At 46.5% G+C, this 20,777-nt stretch overlaps 1 protein-coding gene across 4 annotated transcripts in view; it reads right to left on the reverse strand.

Annotated features, from left to right (window-relative positions):
- pggt1b (protein geranylgeranyltransferase type I, beta subunit) overlaps positions 1-20,777 on the reverse strand; it is a 123,155-nt gene that overhangs the window by 4,727 nt on the left and 97,651 nt on the right. The window lies entirely within an intron of this gene.

Raw genomic sequence — 20,777 nt, forward strand, 5'->3', positions numbered from 1 at the left:
AAAGAAAGACTCACCACTGATCTAGCCATTGTTACTATCCTTTTAGACACTGTTAATGTTTAAAATGAAATTAATACCCACCAAATGACCAACAGACCTATGCCACAAGGTTTCAAGAGTTTAAACAAAACACATTTTATTGTACATCAAAAGGAATTAAGCAAAGTAAACTCTATAAACTAAACACTACAGCCTACAGATATTTATGTTATAAACTCTACTTTCTATTTGCTCTTATCTTAGGAAATCCTGAAGACTCATTCATTTTTCCTTGGACCAACCCAAAAGGTATATCACAGCTCATCAGCATTCACTCTGATTTCTCTTCAGGGTTTCAGCCGTATTCTAAGGTTTGGGTTCTATTAGCTTTTAACTGAACGGCCCTATAACTTTCCTTTAAAACTTCATGACTCTGGATTCCATAGCTGAAACACAGGCTTCCCTGCAACTCCTGTACAGCGGCTTAAAACACTCTTGGCTTCCAATATTCCAGTGATATGGTTTCAAACTGCAAGCAAACTGATTACTTCCAGAACTCCAACAGCAACAAGGTTAACTGCCTTTCATTAAGAGGATTACTGTAGATTTATTTATTTAGCATCCAACTATACAAATCTTCCAGTCCTTTTTTCCCTTATCAACTTTGCCGAATAGAGAGTACCAGCTTTTAATCAGAGGCTGCCTCCTGTAGGATAAATCTAGCATTTGCCCTATTTCAGGTGTAGATCTGGCTTTATCTCTTGACTTTCAAGGAGCTACAACTTATATAAGATGCAAAGCTAACAACAGTCTCTTAGCTGCTTTTCCAAGCGTTAACCAGTCTGCCCTGCTGGCTATATCCTAACTGCATTTACAGCGATATTCTCAAAAATTAAACATCTAATTTAGCTCCATCCATCTCCAAGGCACTGTACGTACATGGCCTGTTCGCAGGTACAAGTGCAGGTCACCTTTTTACTCCAAAGCTTCCTTAATTCTGGGAAGCCACATGAACAACATATCTGTTAGTTGCATAACTTCTAATGTCATGTCTCCAGTTCATTAGTGAAGTAAGCCCACCTGCTGTTTTAGGAGTCTCATCCTTTTCCTTTACTGACCTCATCCATAAACACAAGTTACCCATTGAATTGTAATTATCTTAAGTTTGTGGGATTTGCCAGCCTCTAGACATTTACTAGGTCAGGCTTTTTCAAAGTGGGGTCGCGACCTGTGGGTGGGTCGCGGCAGGTGTAAAAAGGGTTGCACCCTGAAATTAACATAGGTGTCCCAACTACTGAGTAAGATCAGCAGGATGGAAACAGAAAAAAAGCTTATGTGAGGGAAAGATATGGGAGAATGCATGGCCCAGGAGTGAGAAGCAGAGTGGACTGGCAGGCTGACGGACATCCCAACATCAAGCCAGACAGTAAGCTGTAATTTGGAACCATCACCTGCGGACAAGACTGATGCCGAGTAACAGGACATTGGGTCGTAACCAATCAGTCTAAAGTCTTTAAATCAACTAAACTTAAATTGAGTAGCTTTTCAGGTTCACCCACCAAGAGGCTCAGTTCCCATTTCTGTACAGAAGCTAGCACAGACCCCCACCCTGAAAGCCCTCCGCTTACACACTCACTCTCTCGGTCCTCTTGTTGGAAGGAGCTTTTGGGAAGCCAAACATCAGGTGGGAGAGTTTACACATCCATTCAAAATGTGTGAAGGACAACAGGGTTTGGAGAAAACTGGCACCAAAACTCACTGCATTTACCAGATTAAACCTGGTACAGAACAATCACTCGGAGTCTTTCACAACAGCTACTGAAGGAAAATCCTCCGACTTTTATGGAAACTCGCTGCCTTTGTCTGCTCCACCAGCCCCCCCGCGCCCCCAAAAATCATCTGGTCATAAGTGAAACACATATTGATGCCAATCCCAAAAGCAGCCTTTCCGAGTTTAAACCTGCATTTCTTTGTCTTACTCAATTTAATTTACGATGTGGAGATGCCGGCGTTGGACTGGGGTGAGCACAGTACGAAGTCTTACAACACCAGGTTAAAGTCCAACAGGTTTGTTTCGATGTCACTAGCTTTCGGAGCGCTGCTCCTTCCTCAGGTGAATGAAGAGGTCTGTTCCAGAAACACATATATAGACAAATTCAAAGATGCCAAACAATGCTTGGAATGCGAGCATTAGCAGGTGATTAAATCTTTACAGATCCAGAGATGGGGTAACCGCAGGTTAAAGAGGTGTGAATTGTACCAAGCCAGGACAGTTGGTAGGATTTCGCAGGCCAGATGGTGGGGGATGAATGTAATGCGACATGAATCCCAGGTCCCGGTTGAGGCCGCACTCATGTGTGCGGAACTTGGCTATAGGTTTCTGCTCGGCGATTCTGCGTTGTCGCAGGCAGTGGGACCCTGTGTGAGAACCTCTCTGGCTATATCGAGGGCATCTTGAAACCCATCGTACAAGGTACACCCAGCTTCTGTCGCGACACGACGGACTTCCTACAGAAACTCAGCACCCATGGACCAGTTGAACCAGGAACATTCCTCGTCACAATGGACGTCTCGGCACTCTACACCAGCATCCCCCATGACGACGGCATTGCTGCAACAGCCTCAGTACTCAACACCGACAACTGCCAATCTCCAGACGCAATTCTGCAACTCATCCGCTTCATTCTGGATCACAACGTCTTCACCTTCGACAACAAGTTCTTCATCCAGACGCACGGAACAGCCATGGGGACCAAATTCGCACCCCAATACGCCAACATCTTCATGCACAAGTTTGAACAGGACCTACTCACCGCACAGGACCTTCAACCGATGTTATACACCAGATACATCGATGACATTTTTTTCCTTTGGACCCACGGCGAAGAATCACTGAAACGACTACACGATGACATTAATAAGTTCCATCCAACCATCAGACTCACCATGGACTACTCTCCAAAATCAGTTGCATTCTTGGACACACTCGTCTCCATCAAGGACGGTCACCTCAGCTCTTCGCTTTACCGCAAACCTACGGATAACCTCATGATGCTCCACTTCTCCAGCTTCCACCCTAAACACATTAAAGAAGCCATCCCCTATGGACAAGCGCTCCGTATACACAGGATCTGCTCAGACGAGGAGGAGCGTAACAGACATCTACAGACGTTGAAAGATGCCCTCGTACGAACGGGATATGGCACTCGACTCATCGATCGACAGTTCCAACGCGCCACAGCGAAAAACCGGACCGACCTCCTCAGAAGACAAACATGGGACACAACCGACAGAATACCCTTCGTCGTCCAGTACTTCCCCAGAGCGGAGAAACTACGTCATCTTCACAGACTTCAACACGTCATTGATGACGATGAACATCTTGCCAAGGTCATCCCCACACCCCCACTACTTGCCTGCAAACAACCACGCAACCTCAAACGAACCATTGTTTGCAGCAAACTACCCAGTCTTCAGAACAGTGACCACGACACCACACAACTCTGTCGTGGCAATCTCTGCAAGACGTGCCAGATCATCGACATGGATACCACTATTACACGTGAGAACACCACCCACCAGGTACGCGGTACATACTCGTGCGACTCGGCCAACGTTGTCTACCTCATACGCTGCAGGAAAGGATGTCCCGAAGCGTGGTACATTGGCGAGACCATGCAGACGCTGCGACAACGAATGAACGGACATCGCGCAACAATCACCAGGCAGGAATGTTCCCTTCCAGTCGGGGAACACTTCAGCAGTCAAGGGCATTCAGCCTCTGATCTGCGGGTAAGCGTTCTCCAAGGCGGCCTTCAGGACCCGCGACAACGCAGAATCGCCGAGCAGAAACTTATAGCCAAGTTCCGCACACATGAGTGCGGCCTCAACCGGGACCTGGGATTCATGTCGCATTACATTCATCCCCCACCATCTGGCCTGCGAAATCCTACCAACTGTCCTGGCTTGGTACAATTCACACCTCTTTAACCTGGGGTTACCCCATCTCTGGATCTGTAAAGATTTAATCACCTGCTAATGCTCGCATTCCAAGCATTGTTTGGCATCTTTGAATTTGTCTATATATGTGTTTCTGGAACAGACCTCTTCATTCACCTGAGGAAGGAGCAGCGCTCCGAAAGCTAGTGACATCGAAACAAACCTGTTGGACTTTAACCTGGTGTTGTAAGGCTTCGTACTGTAATTTAATTTACAGCAGTGCTCTGGATTCATCCTCCCCAACCATTTATTAGCACACTGCATCTTCTCTTGCAAGATTATCTTTGGGATTAAGGGCTATTAAAGCATAAATTTCTGTAGTCTCTCCTCTGTGTTCATCGTGGCTCAGTGGATAACGCTCTTGTCTCTACATCCGACGGTTGTGGGTTCACCTTCACAACTAGGCTAAGTGTAGTACTGCAGGCATGCTGCCCTGCTAGAAATGCCATTTTTCAGTTACCATATTACATGGAGGCTCTGTGGATATAAAAGATTCCATGGACTACATTAATAAGAGCAGGGAATTATCCCTGATGTCCTAAGTAACATTTATCACTCAACCAACATCACAAAATCAGACTTTCTGGTCTTTTTCACATTGCTGTTTACGTGATTTTTGTGCATAAATTGGCATTGCAGCAGTGACTGGTTTCAAACTACTTTATACTCATGCAGTTGTGAAGGTGCTAGAATGTAGAACATAGAGCATAGAACATTACAGCGCAGTACAGGCCCTTCGGCCCTCGATGTTGCGCCGACCTTTGAAACCACTCTAAAGCCCATCTACACTATTATTAGCAAATGTTTTTTTCCATAATTCAAACATTGACATCAACCTCGTGGCTCTCGGGCTCGTGTACAGCCGGGTAAAATGAATGTGTTGCCGCGATTCCTGTTTATTTTCCAATGCCTGCCGATTTTCGTGCCAAAGGAATTTTTTAAGAGAGATTGAAGGGATGATTACCTCGTTCATATGGGGAGAGAAGGTGGCCAAAATTAGAAAGGTGCTACTGGAGAGGAAGGCAGGCAGGGTGTTTGGGTCTTCCGAACCTGATGTATTATTACTGGGCGGTGAATGTGGAGAAGGTACGGAGCTGGATCAGAGGGGTTGACTCCCAATGGGTCAGAATGGAGGAGAGTTTGTATAGGGGGTCAGGACTGAAGGCGCTAGCAACAGCTCCGCTCTCGACAGCCCCTGGGAGATATTCAGGGAGTCCGGTAGTAATAGCTTCGTTGAGAATTTGGAGGCAGTTTCCCCAGCACTTTAGGTTGGGGCAGGGTCAAGGGAAGTGCCGATTCGGGGGAACCATAGATTTGAGCCAGGGAAGTGGGATGGAAATTTTCAGAGATGGGAGGAGAAAGGAATTAGGACACTACAATATTTATTTCTTGGGGGTCGGATACAGGATTGAAGGAGCTGGGAACGAAGTATGGGCTGGAGTAGGGGAAAATATTTAGATCCATGCAGGTTCGAGACTTTGCCAGAAAGGAGATACAGAGCTTCCCAGTAGAGCTGGCTTCCACATTGCTGGAGGAGGTGCTGACGACAGGGCGACTGGAGAAGTGGGTAGTATCGGCAGTTTACGGGGCTATTTTGGAAGAGGAGAAGGCATCGCTGGATGGGATCAACGCAAAGTGGGAGGAAGAGTTTGGAGAGGGTATGGAGGAGGGTTTCTGGTGAGAGGTGCTCCGGATTACTGGAAGGAGGTTTTTAGGGTAATCTCTAAAGTGGTGCACGTGAAACTGGACCCGGGCCCTCGGGAGGCCATATTCAGGGTGTCGGAACAGCCAGGGTTGGAAACGGGTGTGGAGGCAGATGTTGGAGCCTTCGCCACGTTGATTGCCCGAAGATGGATCCTGTTAGGGTGGAGATTAATCTCTCCATCCTGTGCCCTGGCGTGGCGGGGGGATCGGCTGGAATTCTTGACTCCTGAGAAGGTCAAATTTGAACTGAGGGGAAGGATGGAGGGGTTCTACAATTCATGGGCATTATTCATCATGCACTTTCGAGAATTGGATTACATTGAACATTCGGGGGAGGGGGTCTGTATGTGTTAATGGTGACTATGGGTGATTCCTGGTTCCTTTTTGTCATTTGTTTATGTTAACATGCGGACTAATGTTTGGGGGTTTGGTGGGAGGATGGGATCGTTGTTATTGATGTGGGGATTGACATTTCACTCATTACTGATTATTATTTATTGTTGGGTGTAAATTTGGGAGAAAAAGGAGAATAAAAATATATATATTTTTAAAAACCTCGTGTCTCTGCTCTGCACTTTGAATATAACTCTACTTTCATACAGTCATATAGTTTTACAACACAGAAAGAGGCCCTTCAGCCCATCATGTCTGTGCCGGCCATCAAGCGTGTCCCGAAGGTCAGCCAGCTGGCAAAAGTAGGTCCTGGGAAAAAAAAGTTCGAAAAACACTACTAGGGGTTTCCCCACAATGAACGTATTTAACATTCAATTTACAAAATTAAAAAAGGTATGTCTCCCGATGTCCAAAGATGTGGTTAGGTGGATTGGTCATGCTAAAATTACCCCTTAGTGTCCAAGGAGGTCCAGATTAGGTTGGGTCATGGGTTAGGTGAGCGGGCCTGAGTAGAGTGCTCTTTCAGAGGGCCGGTGCAGACTCGATGGGCCGAATGGCCTCCTTCTGCAATGTAGGGGTTCTATGGTTCTATGTACAGCTGCAGTAAAACGTTCCTACTTTTTTAAATATTCTGTTTCCCTTGCAATAAATGCCAACATTCTCCATTTGCTTTCCTTTTTTTTTCTTTTTAAATTTTAGAGTACCCAATTAATTTTTTCCAATTAACAGGCAATTTAGTGTGACCAATCCACCTAACTTACACATTTTTGGGTTGTGGAGGCGAAACCCACGCAAACACGGGGAGAATGTGCAAACTCCACACGGAGAGTGACCCAGAGCCGGGATCGAATCTGGGACCTCGGCGCCGTGAGGCAGCAATGCTAACCACTGCGCCACCGTACTGCCCCAGCCATTTGCTTTCCTAATCACTTGCTTTACCTGCATACTTTAAAAACTTATTTTAGAGTGTGCAATAATCACCAAGCCAGCTAGCTTCCGAAATGGAACTCTCTGAGCCCTCCACTGAATTTTGTTAGAGGACAACATATTAACCTTTTGTGATTCGTGTACCAGGACACCCAGATTCATCTCTACCAGAGTTATGCAATCTCACTCCATTTCGAAAAGTGTTGTCTGAGGTTCCTCAGACAGCACCTTCCAACCCACGACCACTACCATCTAGAAGGACAAGAGCATCAGATACCTGGGAACCCCACCACCTGGAAGTTCCCCTCCAAGATACTTACCACCTTAACTTGGAAATATATCGTTGCTCTTTCACTATCGCTGGGGCAATATCCTGGAACTCTCTCCCTAACAACACAGGGGTGTACCTACACCTCAAGGACTGCAGCGGTTCAAGAAAGCAACTCACCACCACCTTCAGGGCAATTAGGGATGGGCAATAAATGCTGGCCTAACCAGCGATGCTCACATCCCATAAATGAATTTTAAAAAGACAGTACATACATTTCCGTTCTTCCTGCCAAAATTGACAATTTCACATTTTCTCATATTATACCCATCTGCCAAATTTTGCCCATTCACACTATATTCTTTATAGACTCTTTACTCCCTGTTGACAACTTACCTTCCTACCTATCTTGGTATTATCAACAAATTCACCACCCATACTATCGATCCCTTCTTCCAAGTCATTGATTACAGATAGTAAATAGTTTTTAAAAATAAATTTAGAGCACCCAATTATTTTTTTTTCCAATTAAGGGGCAGTTTAGCGTGACCAATCCACCTAACCAGCACATCTTTGGGTTGTGCGGGTGAAACACGCGTAGATATGGGGAGAATGTGCAAACTCCACACGGACAGTGACCCAGGGCCTGGATTCGAACCCGGGTCCTCAGCGCCGTAGGCAGCAATGCTAACCACTGTGCCACCCCTCAGATAGTAAATAGTTGAGGTCCCAACACTGATCCCTGTGGCACTCCACTAGTTACACTTGCCAACCCCCCAAAAAAGACCCATTTATCCATACTTTCTGCTTCCTGTTAGATAACTAGTCCTTTATTACCCCCTACACCATGCCCACTTATTTTGAGCAGTAACCTTTGATGTGGCACCTTATCAAAAGCCTTCAGGAAATGAAAGTACACATCAACAGGTGCCCCTTTATCCATCTTGCTTGTTACTTCCTCAAATAACTTGTTTGTTAATAAATATTTTTATTAAAGTTTGCATTTTTACACTGTAGAAGAGATGAGTAAAATGGTTATTATTTACAATTTACATGTTGTTCCTTTTCGACCCCCCCCCTCTCCACCTGCCCTTTGTTCCCCCAACCCCCTGCTGCCCCCACCCCTTTTCTATGGTCTCCGGGTCCTATCCTCGGCCTTCACTTCACCATAGATGGTTTGTTTTGCCGTTTGTTTTACACTTGTAGCTTTGTGAGAGGCCCTCTGGTCCCAGTGTTGGTCTCTCCTTGGGTTACCCTTTGGCGTTCTCTTGGGTCTCTCCCCGCTGTTGCGACCCCCCCACCCCCGCCCCCCTGGTGATTAGGGAAGCAAATGCAAGGACGTTTGCCCTCTTCCCCATGAGATGTTCTGGCTGGTCCTATACCCCGATGACTGCCACTCTCGGGCATGGCTCCACCCTCACCCCCATGACCTTGGACATCGCCCCGAAGAAGGCTGTCCAGAACCCGACAAGTCTGGGGCAGGTCTAGAACATGTGGGTGTGGTTGGTAGGGCCTCCCTGGCACGGTTCACATTTTACCTCCACCTCCAGAAAGAACCTGCTCATTCGGGCTCTTGTCAATATGTTCTGTGCACCACTTTAAACTGCCTTGCGCAGGAGGAGATGGAATTGGCCCTGTTCAGTGCTTCGCTCCAGAATCCCCATCCTACTTGCGTCCCTAATGCCTCCTCTCATTTCATCCTCGTTCCGACCAGTGGTGAGCACATCCTTTCTAAAAGTCGTCCGGATATGTCCCCGCAGTTCCCTTTTTCCATACTGTCCACGTCCAGTAGCTCCTCCAACAATGAGTCTCTCAGGGCCCTAGGGTACCTCGTCGTTTCCTTGCAGAGAAAAATTTTGACTTGTAAATATTGGAGTTCCTGTTTGTTCGGTAGTTCGAGTCCCTCGGCCAGCTCTTCAAAGGTCGCAAGTATGTTCCCCATGCAAATAACTTTAATGCATTAGTTAAACATGATTCCTCTTTCACAAAACAAGGCTGACTCTGCCTGATCAAATTATGATTTTATAAATATCTTGCTATTACTTCCTTAATGATGAATTCTAGCATTTGCTCTATGACAGATGTTAGGCTAACTGGTTTATTTTTCCTTCATTCAGTTTCTCTCCTTTCTTGAATAACAATGTTACATTTGCTATTTTCCAAGCTGCTGGGACCCTTCCAGGATCTAAAGAATTCTATGTCTAGACTAATATGTCTCCATTGTAGTACAAGGGTTTTTGGTTAGTAGGGTTAATGCGGGAGTGGGGAAACAGTACCACCCACATTATGATGGAGTCACATGATGATAGAATGTGTGTCAGAGAAGGGTGGCATGGTGGCACAATGGTTAGCACTGCTGCCTCACAGCTCCAAGATCCCAGGTTCAATTCCAGCATTGGGTGACTCTCTGTGCGGAGTTTGCACTTTCTTCCCCTGTCTGCGTAGGTTTCCTCTGGGTGCTCCGGTTTCCTCCCACAGTCCAAAGATGTGCAGGTTAGGTGGATTGGCCATGATAGATTGCTCCCTTAGTGTCAAAAAAAAGGTTAGGTGGTGTTACTGGGTTACAGGGATAGGGTGGAGGTGTGGGCTTAAGTAGGGTGCTCTTTCCAAGGACTGGTGCAGGCATGATGGGCCGAATGGCCTCCTTCTGCGCTGTAGGGATTCTATGGATTCTTCTAACAACAATATGCCCATGAGCTAAGTCAGCATGAAGATAACACCAATTAGAGTTATACCTTGGGGTATGTATGTACTTGTTTGTCAGCAATAAATGGTTTATATTCAACCACACAAGCTTCTAAGCCTCTTGGTGAGACACCAAACAACCTTACAATATCTATCTCTGCAACAACTTATTTTAACACTCCAGAATGCAGTCCATCAGGTCCTGGAGACTTGCCAGCCTTTAAGTCTAATAGTTTTTTCGAGTGCCTTTTCCATGGTGATGGTGATTGTTTTAAGTTCCTGCCTCCCTTTCGCCTCTGATTTTTGAGTATCTTTGAAAACTTTTCTACAGTCATAACAGACACAAAATACCTGTTCAACGTTTCCACCATTTCCTTGTTTGCCATTATTAATTCCACAGACTCTTGTTTAAAAATCAATTTAGAGTACCCAATTCATTTTTTCCCAATTAACACAAAATTTAGCATGGCCAATCCATCTACCCTGCACATCTTTGGATTGTGGGGGCGAAACCCACGCAAACATGGGAGAATGTGCAAACTCCACACGGACAATGATAAAGAGCCGGGATCGAACCTGGGACCTCGGCGCCATGAGACAGCAGTGCTAACCACTGCGCCACCGCGCTGCCCTTCCCCAGACTCTCTTTACCAGAGGTGGAGGGAGGCAGAAGCCAGGAAATTTTAGTCCGGTTAGCCTGGCTTCAGTAATTGATAAGATTTTAGAGGATGAGATTGTGGAGTACTTAGAAGTGCATAATGAAATAGGACTGAGTCAACATGGATTCATCAAGGGGGGGTCATACCTGACAAATCTGCTAGAATTCTTTGAGGACGTAATGAAGAAGTTAGACAAAGGAGAACCAGTGGACGTGATCCATTTGGATTTCCAGAAGACCTTTTGACAAGGAGCCATGCAGGAGGCTGCTAAATAAGATACGAGCCCATGGTGTTATGGGCATGGATAGAGAATTGTCTGACTGGCACAAGGCAGAGAGTGGGGATAAAGGAGTCCTTTTCAGGATTGCAGCTGGTGACTAGTGGTGTTCCGCAGGGGTCAGTGTTGGGACTACAGCTATTCACGTTATACATTAATGATCTGAAAGAAGGAACTGAGGGCACTGTTGCTAAGTTTGCAGATGATACAAAGATATGTAGAGGGACAGTTTGTGCAGAGGAAGCAGGGAGGCTGTTGAAGGACCTGGACAGGTTAGGAGAGTGGGCAAAGAAGTGGCAGATGGAATACAATGTGGAAAAGTGTGAGGTTATGCACTATGGAGGCATAGACTATTTTCTAAATGGGAAAAGGCTTAGGAAATCAGAAGCACAAAAAGTTCAGGATTCTCTTAAGGTCAACATGCTGGTTCAGTTGGCAGTTAGGAAGGCAAATGCAATGTTAGCATTCATGTCGAGAGGGCTAGAATACAACAACAGGGATGTACTGTTGAGGCTCTTTAAGGCTCTGGTCAGACCATTTGGAATAATGAGAGCAGTTTTGGGCTGCGTATCCAAGGATGTGCTGGCCTTGGACAGGGTCCAGGGGAGGTTCACAAAAATGATCCCATGAATGAAGGACTTGTTGTATGAAGAGCGGTTAAGGACTCTGGGTCTGTACTCGATGGAGTTTAGGAGATTTGGATTTGTTCATTGCACCTGGGCCCAGTTGATGCAGACCGGGGTGTGTACAGTACTTTGCTTCCTGAAATCAATGACTAGCTCTTTAATTTTGCTGGCATTGAGGGATAGATTGTTGTCATTGCACCACTCCACTAGGTTCTCTATCTCCCTCCTGTATTCTGATTCGTCGTTATTCGAGATCCGACCCACTATGGTCGTGTCGTCAGCAAACTTGTGGTTGGAGTTGGAACCAAAGTTTGCCATGCAGTTGTGTGTGCACAGGAAATATAGTAGGGGCTAAGTATGCAGCCTTGCGGGGCTCCAGTATTAAGGACTATTGTGGAGGTGGTGTTGTTTATTCTTTCTGATTGTGGTCTGTGGGTCAGAAAGTTGAGGATCCAGTTTCAGAGTGAGGAGCCAAGTCCTAGGTTTTGGAGCTTTGCTATGAGCTTGGCTGGGATTACAGTGTTGAAGGCAGAGTTGTAGTCAATAAGTAAGAGTCTGATGTGGGAGTCCTTGTTGTCGAGATGCTCTCGGGATGAGTATATGGCCAGGGAGATGGCGTCTGCTATGGACCAGTTGCGGCGATATGCGAATTGCAGTGGATCAAGGCATTCTGGGAGTATGGAGTTGATTAGATCATGACTGAAGTGGGAAATGGTTCAGAAGGGCACTTGGCACAGAAGATGGCTGCCTGACACACAAGATGGAGACACAGAGAATAAAGCAGACATAACTGATGCCTGGAGTCCAGCGGGGTGCCAGTAGGACAGATAGGAACAGATCCAGGACAAAGGGTGCCAGACAGGAAGATTACGAAATATATAAATGTGGGACACCACTTGAATAAAGCTGACTTCAGCCAAGGTGTACACAATGATATGCTAATATGAATGTCTTGGGCCATTTCCTAAAACAAAGGGACAATCGACACTACTTTCCTGCTGCTGCCTGTAACCTGTAAAACCTCTTTGCCTGTGGCCATGTGTAAATGGCAAAACGCTTACAAATAGCGATGTATAATCTATAAAATGTTTAAAGATAACAAGGTGATAATTGTTTTGTATCTGGGCTCATTATGAACCCAAAGTATAAAATGAATGACTACCATTCAAACCGGGAGAAAGGCTGGCTACTGTACCGCGGGGTACGTATGCTTTCTCCCGAAGCTTCGTGTAACAATAAAACTGCACTTATTTGAACACAACAAGTCTGACTCTTGAAGTGGTTGATTTTTCCCACAACATATTGGCTTAGTCTGGCAGGATCTTACTTCTGGTGAGTTCCGATTGAAGGCCTCGATCGGAAAGCCGGAGTAAAGATTGTTTCGAATATGCAGGAGTCAGACAGGTCAAAAGGTACAGTTTAAAATAAGGTACCTATAGTGATAAACATAGTGATATAAGTCTTGACTGTATAGTGACATGATAATAGATCAGGTTTGGTACTAACTGCTGATAGTATTAAGGATTTGTGGCTTTTGCTGATCAACAAACAGACAAGATAGCGCTGCCACAAACGCCCAGCCTTAGACTGGCTGTCAAGAGGAGGAATCTCCCACACGAAGGTCAAGATTTGAAGTTGGTATTGAGGCACCAAAGGCACGAAGGATTGTGAAGCACAAGTGGCAGAAATCAGCTCACCCCGAACTCTGTAGTGGCGAACAAACACAGAGTTCTTGTATGAAAGTAGAGCATAAGTTGGGTACTGGGCTGTCCAATGTCTTATTAGCGGTGCGGAAAAGGAGCTGATCAAGTCTGACCTAGAGCCGAACTCCGGTGGAGAAGCACGTTGCCGAGGTGGTAATAGTGGACACTGTGAGTATAAGTTCGGAGGAGGAGGAGCAGTCTCTGTCAGCGAGAGAACCTGAGAACATCTAAGACACTCAGAGGGTAAGAAGGTAAGTAAGTGATTTTTACTCATTTTTACTTTTATACCTTTTTCAAATTGTGTGTGTCGGGGGGAAACTGAAGTGACATCACAGAAAAGCTGTGGCCTGAGTGGCTGGTTGGGAATCTACACTAAATTTAAAAAATTAAGCATTGGTAACTAATTAAACATAATTACTTAATTATAATTTAGAGGGATATCTAAGCCAGAGATCGGAGAGTACTATATTTAGCTTTCGCATTTCTATTAGAAATCTAGTGCTAGGAAACAGATAGTTAACAGTAACTTTGAAATTAAAAAAAAATATATTAAAAAAAAAAAATGTTTTAATTTTAATTTTAATTAATTGACGCAATGTCAGTTAGAGGGGTGCAGTGCTCTGACTGTGAGATGTGGCAGGTCCGGGAGGCTTCCAGCGTCCCGGATGGCTTCATCTGCAGAAAGTGCACCCAACTGGAGCTCCTCACAGACCGCATGGTTCGGTTGGAGCAGCAACTGGATGCACTTAGGAGCATGCAGGTGGCGGAAAGCGTCATAGATCGCAGTTATGTAAATGTGGTCACACCCAAGGTGCAGGCAGAGAAATGGGTGACCACCAGAAAGGGCAGGCAGTCAGTGCAGGAATCCCCTGTGGTTGTCCCCCTCTCGAACAGGTATACCCCTTTGGATACTGTTGGGGGGGATAGCCTATCAGGGGAAAACAGCAGCAGCCAGAGCAGTGGCACCACGGCTGGCTCTGATGTACAGAAGGGAGGGTCAAAGCGCAGAAGAGCAATAGTAATAGGGGACTCTATAGTCAGGGGCACAGATAGGCGCTTCTGTGGACGTGAAAGAGACTCCAGGATGGTATGTTGCCTCCCTGGTGCCAGGGTCCAGGCTGTCTCCGAACGGGTAGAGGGCATCCTGAAGGGGGAGGGCAAACAGGCAGAGGTTGTTGTACATATTGGTACTAATGACATAGGCAGGAAGGGGCATGAGGTCCTGCAGCAGGAGTTCAGGGAGCTAGGCAGAAAGTTAAAAGACAGGACCTCGAGGGTTGTAATCTCGGGATTACTCCCTGTGCCACGTGCCAGTGAGGCTAGAAATAGGAAGATAGAGCAGCTAAACACGTGGCTAAACAGCTTGTGTAGGAGGGAGGGTTTCCGTTATCTGGACCACTGGGAGCTCTTCCGGGGCAGGTGTGACCTGTATAAGAAGGACGGGTTGCAGCTAAACCAGAGAAGCATAAATATCCTGGCCACGAGGTTTGCTAGTGTCACACGGGAGGGTTTAAACTAGTATGGCAGGGGGGTGGGCACGGGAGCAATAGGTCAGAAGGTGAGAGCATTGAGGGAGAACTAGGGAATAGGGACAGTGTGGCTCTGAGGCAGAGCAGACAGGGAGAAGTTGCTGAACACAGCGGGTCTGGTGGCCTGAAGTGCATATGTTTTAATGCAAGAAGTATTACGGGTAAGGCAGATGAACTTAGAGCTTGGATTAGTACTTGGAACTATGATGTTGTTGCCATTACAGAGACCTGGTTGAGGGAAGGGCAGGATTGGCAGTTAAACGTTCCAGGATTTAGATGTTTCAGGCGGGATAGAGGGGGATGTAAAAGGGGAGGCGGAGTTGCGCTACTGGTTCGGGAGAATATCACAGCTGTACTGCGGGAGGACACCTCAGAGGGCAGTGAGGCTATATGGGTAGAGATCAGGAATAAGAAGGGTGCAGTCACAATGTTGGGGGTTTACTACAGGCCTCCCAACAGCCAGCGGGAGATAGAGGAGCAGATAGGTAGACAGACTTTGGAAAAGAGTAAAAACAACAGGGTTGTGGTGATGGGAGACTTCAACTTCCCCAATATTGACTGGGACTCACTTAGTGCCAGGGGCTTAGACGGGGCGGAGTTTGTAAGGAGCATCCAGGAGGGCATCTTAAAACAATATGTAGACAGTCCAACTAGGGAAGGGGCGGTACTGGACCTGATATTGGGGAATGAGCCCGGCCAGGTGGTAGATGTTTCAGTAGGGGAGCATTTCGGTAACAGTGACCACAATTCAGTAAGTTTTAAAGTACTGGTGGACAAGGATAAGAGTAGTCCGAGGATGAATGTGTTAAATTGGGGGAAGGCTAATTATAACAATATTAGGCGGGAACTGAAGAACATAGATTGGGGGCGGATGTTTGAGGGCAAATCAACATCTGACATGTGGGAGGCTTTCAAGTGGCAGTTGAAAGGAATTCATGACCGGCATGCTCCTGTGAGGAAGAAGGATAAATACGGCAATTTTCGGGAACCTTGGATGACGAGAGATATTGTAGGCCTCGTCAAAAAGAAAAAGGAGGCATTTGTCAGGGCTAAAAGGCTGGGAACAGACGAAGCCTGCGTGGAATATAAGGAAAGTAGGAAGGAAATTAAGCAAGGAGTCAGGAGGGCTAGAAGGGGTCACGAAAAGTCATTGGCAAATAGGGTTAAGGAAAATTCCAAGGCTTTTTACACGTACATAAAAAGCAAGAGGGTAGCCAGGGAAAGGGTTGGCCCACTGAAGGATAGGCAAGGGAATCTATGTGTGGAGCCAGAGGAAATGGGCGAGGTACTAAATGAATACTTTGCATCAGTATTCACCAAAGAGAAGAAATTGGTAGATGTTGAGTCTGGAGAAGGGGGTGTAGATAGCCTGGGTCACATTGAGATCCAAAAAGACGAGGTGTTGGGTGTCTTAAAAAATATTAAGGTAGATAAGTCCCCAGGGCCTGATGGGATCTACCCCAGAATACTGAAGGAGGTTGGAGAGGAAATTGCTGAGGCCTTGACAGAAATCTTTGGATCCTCGCTGTCTTCAGGGGATGTCCCGGAGGACTGGAGAATAGCCAATGTTGTTCCTCTGTTTAAGAAGGGTAGCAAGGATAATCCCGGGAACTACAGGCCGGTGAGCCTTACTTCAGTGGTAGGGAAAGTACTGGAGAGAATTCTTCGAGACAGGATCTACTCCCATTTGGAAGCAAATGGATGTATTAGTGAGAGGCAGCACAGTTTTGTGAAGGGAAGGTCGTGTCTTACTAACTTGATAGAGTTTTTCGAGGAGGTCACTAAGATGATTGATGCAGGTAGGGCAGTGGATGTTGTCTATATGGACTTCAGTAAGGCCTTTGACAAGGTCCCTCATGGTAGACTAGTACAAAAGGTGAAGTCACACGGGATCAGGGGTGAGCTGGCAAGGTGAATACAGAACTGGCTAGGCCATAGAAGGCAGAGAGTAGCAATGGAAGGATGCTTTTCTAATTGGAGGGCTGTGACCAGTGGTGTTCCACAGGGATCAGTGCTGGGACCTTTGCTCTTTGTAGTATATATAAATGATTTGGAGGAAAATGTAACTGGTCTGATTAATAAGTTTGCAGACGACACAAAGGTTGGTGGAATTGCGGATAGCGATGAGGACTGTCGGAGGATACAGCAGGATTTAGATTGTTTGGAGATTTGGGCGGAGAGATGGCAGATGGAGTTTAATCCGGACAAATGTGAGGTAATGCATTTTGGAAGGTCTAATGCAGGTAGGGAATATACAGTGAATGGTAGAACCCTCAAGAGTATTGAAAGTCAAAGAGATCTAGGAGTACAGGTCCACAGGTCATTGAAAGGGGCAACACAGGTGGAGAAGGTAGTCAAGAAGGCATACGGCATGCTTGCCTTCATTGGCCGTGGCATTGAGTATAAGAATTGGCAAGTCATGTTGCAGCTGTATAGAACCTTAGTTAGGCCACACTTGGAGTATAGTGTTCAATTCTGGTCACCACACTACCAGAAGGATGTGGAGGCTTTAGAGAGGGTGCAGAAGAGATTTACCAGAATGTTGCCTGGTATGGAGGGCATTAGCTATGAAGAGCGGTTGAATAAACTCGCTTTGTTCTCACTGGAGCGAAGGAGGTTGAGGGGAGACCTGATAGAGGTATACAAAATTATGAGGGGCATAGACAGAGTGGATAGTCAGAGGCTTTTCCCCAGGGTAGAGGGGTCAATTACTAGGGGGCATAGGTTTAAGGTGAGAGGGGCAAGGTTTAGAGTAGATGTACGAGGCAGGTTTTTTACGCAGAGGGTAGTGGGTGCCTGGAACTCGCTACCGGAGGAGGTGGTGGAAGCAGGGACGATAGTGACATTTAAGGGGCATCTTGACAAATACATGAATAGGATGGGAATAGAGGGATACGGACCCAGGAAGTGTAGAAGATTGTAGTTTAGTCGGGCAGCATGGTCGGCACGGGCTTGGAGGGCCGAAGGGCCTGTTCCTGTGCTGTACATTTCTTTGTTCTTTGTTCTTGTTGTTCAACCCCTGAGAGACGGTAGCGATAGCGCGGCGCTGGAATAGTAATAGTGGCTGGGGGTAGTGAAGTCCCTCCAGTAGAGAGCACACTTTACTCATAGTAACCGGGGGCATTGAAGTCTGCGAGATGGCAGACAATGATATAAAAAGGGGATCTGCAGGTTCTCTTATCGAGACATATATGACAGACAGACAAGTGTTGATAAAAAAGATGAAGAAGGATGGCTGGGACACTTCCCAGACCTTAGAACAACAGAGGGGTTGGATAGACAAAGAGAAGAGAAACAAGACTAAAAAGATAGGGATAATGTTAGTACATCAGTTAGCAGGACTAATTGAACAAGTAGGCACCTCTACTGAAAAGTGGAAGGAAGACAAAGAGACGATCAGAGAATTAGAATCTAGAGTAAGGGAACTGGAGAAACACAACCACATGTTGAGAGAACAACAAGGGAGCGGGGAAACTGATCCCCTACCCCCTTACGAGCCCACACAGCAGGGGCCAACCGCCCCTCCGGCAGGGTGGGGTGCGTTAGAATACAATTTAGCGCCAGTAACCCGAGGGGGAACAGATGTGCAGCCAAAAGCGAATTATAAACCCTTTACCTCAGGTGAGAGACAGCAGATAATGGCTTCCCTGGGCAAATTACAACCAAGAAGCGCAAACACCAAATTCTGGGAAGAATTAGACACAATCTGGGTAGGGCACAAGTTACACCTAAGAGACGTATACCAGCTGGTCAGGGCAGCCTGTCCAGCAGATAAGTGGAGGCAGGTAGCTGGCTGACCCGCCACTCCGGCAGCCCAGGATTATAACGGGGGACGGTGGACACATGCCGTCGCTTTAACAGCAGAGATAGATGAACAGCAGGACCCCTTCGCCCAATTTAAAACGGAAATCCAGAGAGTGTTAGGGAACGCTCCCACTAACTGGAGCAAGATCACTGCCACAAGACAGCAGAAAGGGGAAGGAGCTTCTGAATATGGGGAACGATTGTTCCACGTGTACTAAGAGTGCTCAGGGCAAGGGAACCCATGCCGTGGGGATCGGGCGTTCATTCAAGCTTTTAAAGATGAACTCTCTAGTGCCCACCAGGCTATCCTAAAAATGGGAGTGATTATGTCCCAGGATTACGACGAGTTGGTAGAGTGGGCTAGCGGTGTACAGGTAGAGGAGACATCCCAGGTCAGAGCAAGACCAGAAAGAGTAGCAACCCCCAGTAACGGGAACTGGGCCAAGCCGAAACTGACCTGCCACAATTGTGGCCGGCAAGGGCACTATGCGAGGGATTGCGGGGCCCCACAGAAAGGAGACAGACCAGGAGACAGTGGGAAGCATTGCAGCCACTGTAATAAGTATGGACACTCAGAGGTAGTGTGTTGGGAGAAGCATGGGAGACCCCCGGCCCGATCCAGGACCACCACAGAACCGGAGGGATCACGGAACCTCCGAGGTCAGCAGGGCTGACTGTCTGCAGCCCCCACTCACAAGGGTAAAAAGGAGGGAAGAATTTGTGTGTCTGCACTCGTAGGGGGCAGACAATGTGAGATGCTAGTGGACACAGGAGCGTCCATATCTGTTACCAACCTACCCTTACCCCATACAAACAAAATGATTCACCTAACCAGGATAGGAGGGAACAAAACACCCGCCTACCTGAGCGAAACCACGTTAGTAGAAATAAATAATTTGTATATACCCATGAGATTCTATGTATGCCAAAATAACGAGGGTACAATAATGGGAAATGATTTAATGAAGGAATATAAAGTTTTAATAGATTGTGGAAAGGGAGAATTGATTTGGCCAATACAGGACGGTCGGAAAACTAAAATAGGGAAACTTACAAATCACTTGGAAACCATTAAGGTGGCCACAGTCACCGCCAGAAATTGGGAATTAAAGACAGGGGGGTTCGGAGCCATCTGTGCTTCCATCCCCAGAGTGTGGGCGGAGACAAAATTAGATACTGGACTGACTAAAACGGACCCGATAAGGGTACCAGGACCAGAGCATAAGCCCCACCGACAGTATCCAATTAAGCCAGAGGCAGAAAAGGCCGTAGTAGAAATAGTCAAAGAGAGGGGAATCCTAAGGGAGACCACAAGCACCACTAACTCCCCAACCTGGCCAGTAATCAAGCCTGATGGGAGCTATAGGCTCACGATAGACTATACCGGACTTAATAAAGTCATGCCCAAATTGCACCCCATTGTAGCAAACCCCTCGACAATCCTGAACGGACTGTCGCAGGAACATAAAATATTCACAGTATTGGACATAGCCAATGGATTCTGGTCCCTACCATTGGATCCAGAATCCCAGGACAAATTCGCCACTACAGTAGGCGACAGACAATACACGTGGACTCGCCTATCACAGGGATTCCACAACAGCCCCGCTACCTTCCATCGGGTAATGAGTGACATCCTGAGTAGGGTAGAACTACCAGAAGGCAGCATGGCCCTACAATATGTCGACGATATCCTAATAGCTTCAGGGTCCAAGTCGGGACATCAGGAACAAAAAGACACACAAAGGGAGCTTGAAATATTCCCTGATGTCCCAGCAGCGGGGAGTCACATCCTAATAAAAACACTACCTGTTAAGCCAGGATTTGACCCAAAATGGAATGGGCCATATGAAGTCATAATTAGTGGAGACACCTGTGCCTGTATTGACATAAGAGGGAAGGAAACCTGGAAACACTGGACCCAGCTCAAATTGTATAAACTGAACATGAATGAACTGATCCGATTGCTTTCCCCCAAACACAGGAGGCGAGCGAACGCCCAGTGTACTCGGAAAGTGTAGAACAGTTCTGCAACCAAGCATACAGACAGATTATAAACTATAGTGTCAGAATTGATACTTGCTCGTTGTAAAAATGTGTGTAACCACGGGTGTGATTATGATACTTTGCGTTGTCGCGACTGTAAATTTGACTGGGCTAGAGGATAATCTATTTTACAAAGCCCACATAAACTTACACGGGAATGGAACTGTATGCTACCCAT

Source organism: Scyliorhinus torazame, chromosome 9 (assembly GCF_047496885.1).
Source record: "Scyliorhinus torazame isolate Kashiwa2021f chromosome 9, sScyTor2.1, whole genome shotgun sequence".
NCBI lineage: Eukaryota > Metazoa > Chordata > Chondrichthyes > Carcharhiniformes > Scyliorhinidae > Scyliorhinus > Scyliorhinus torazame.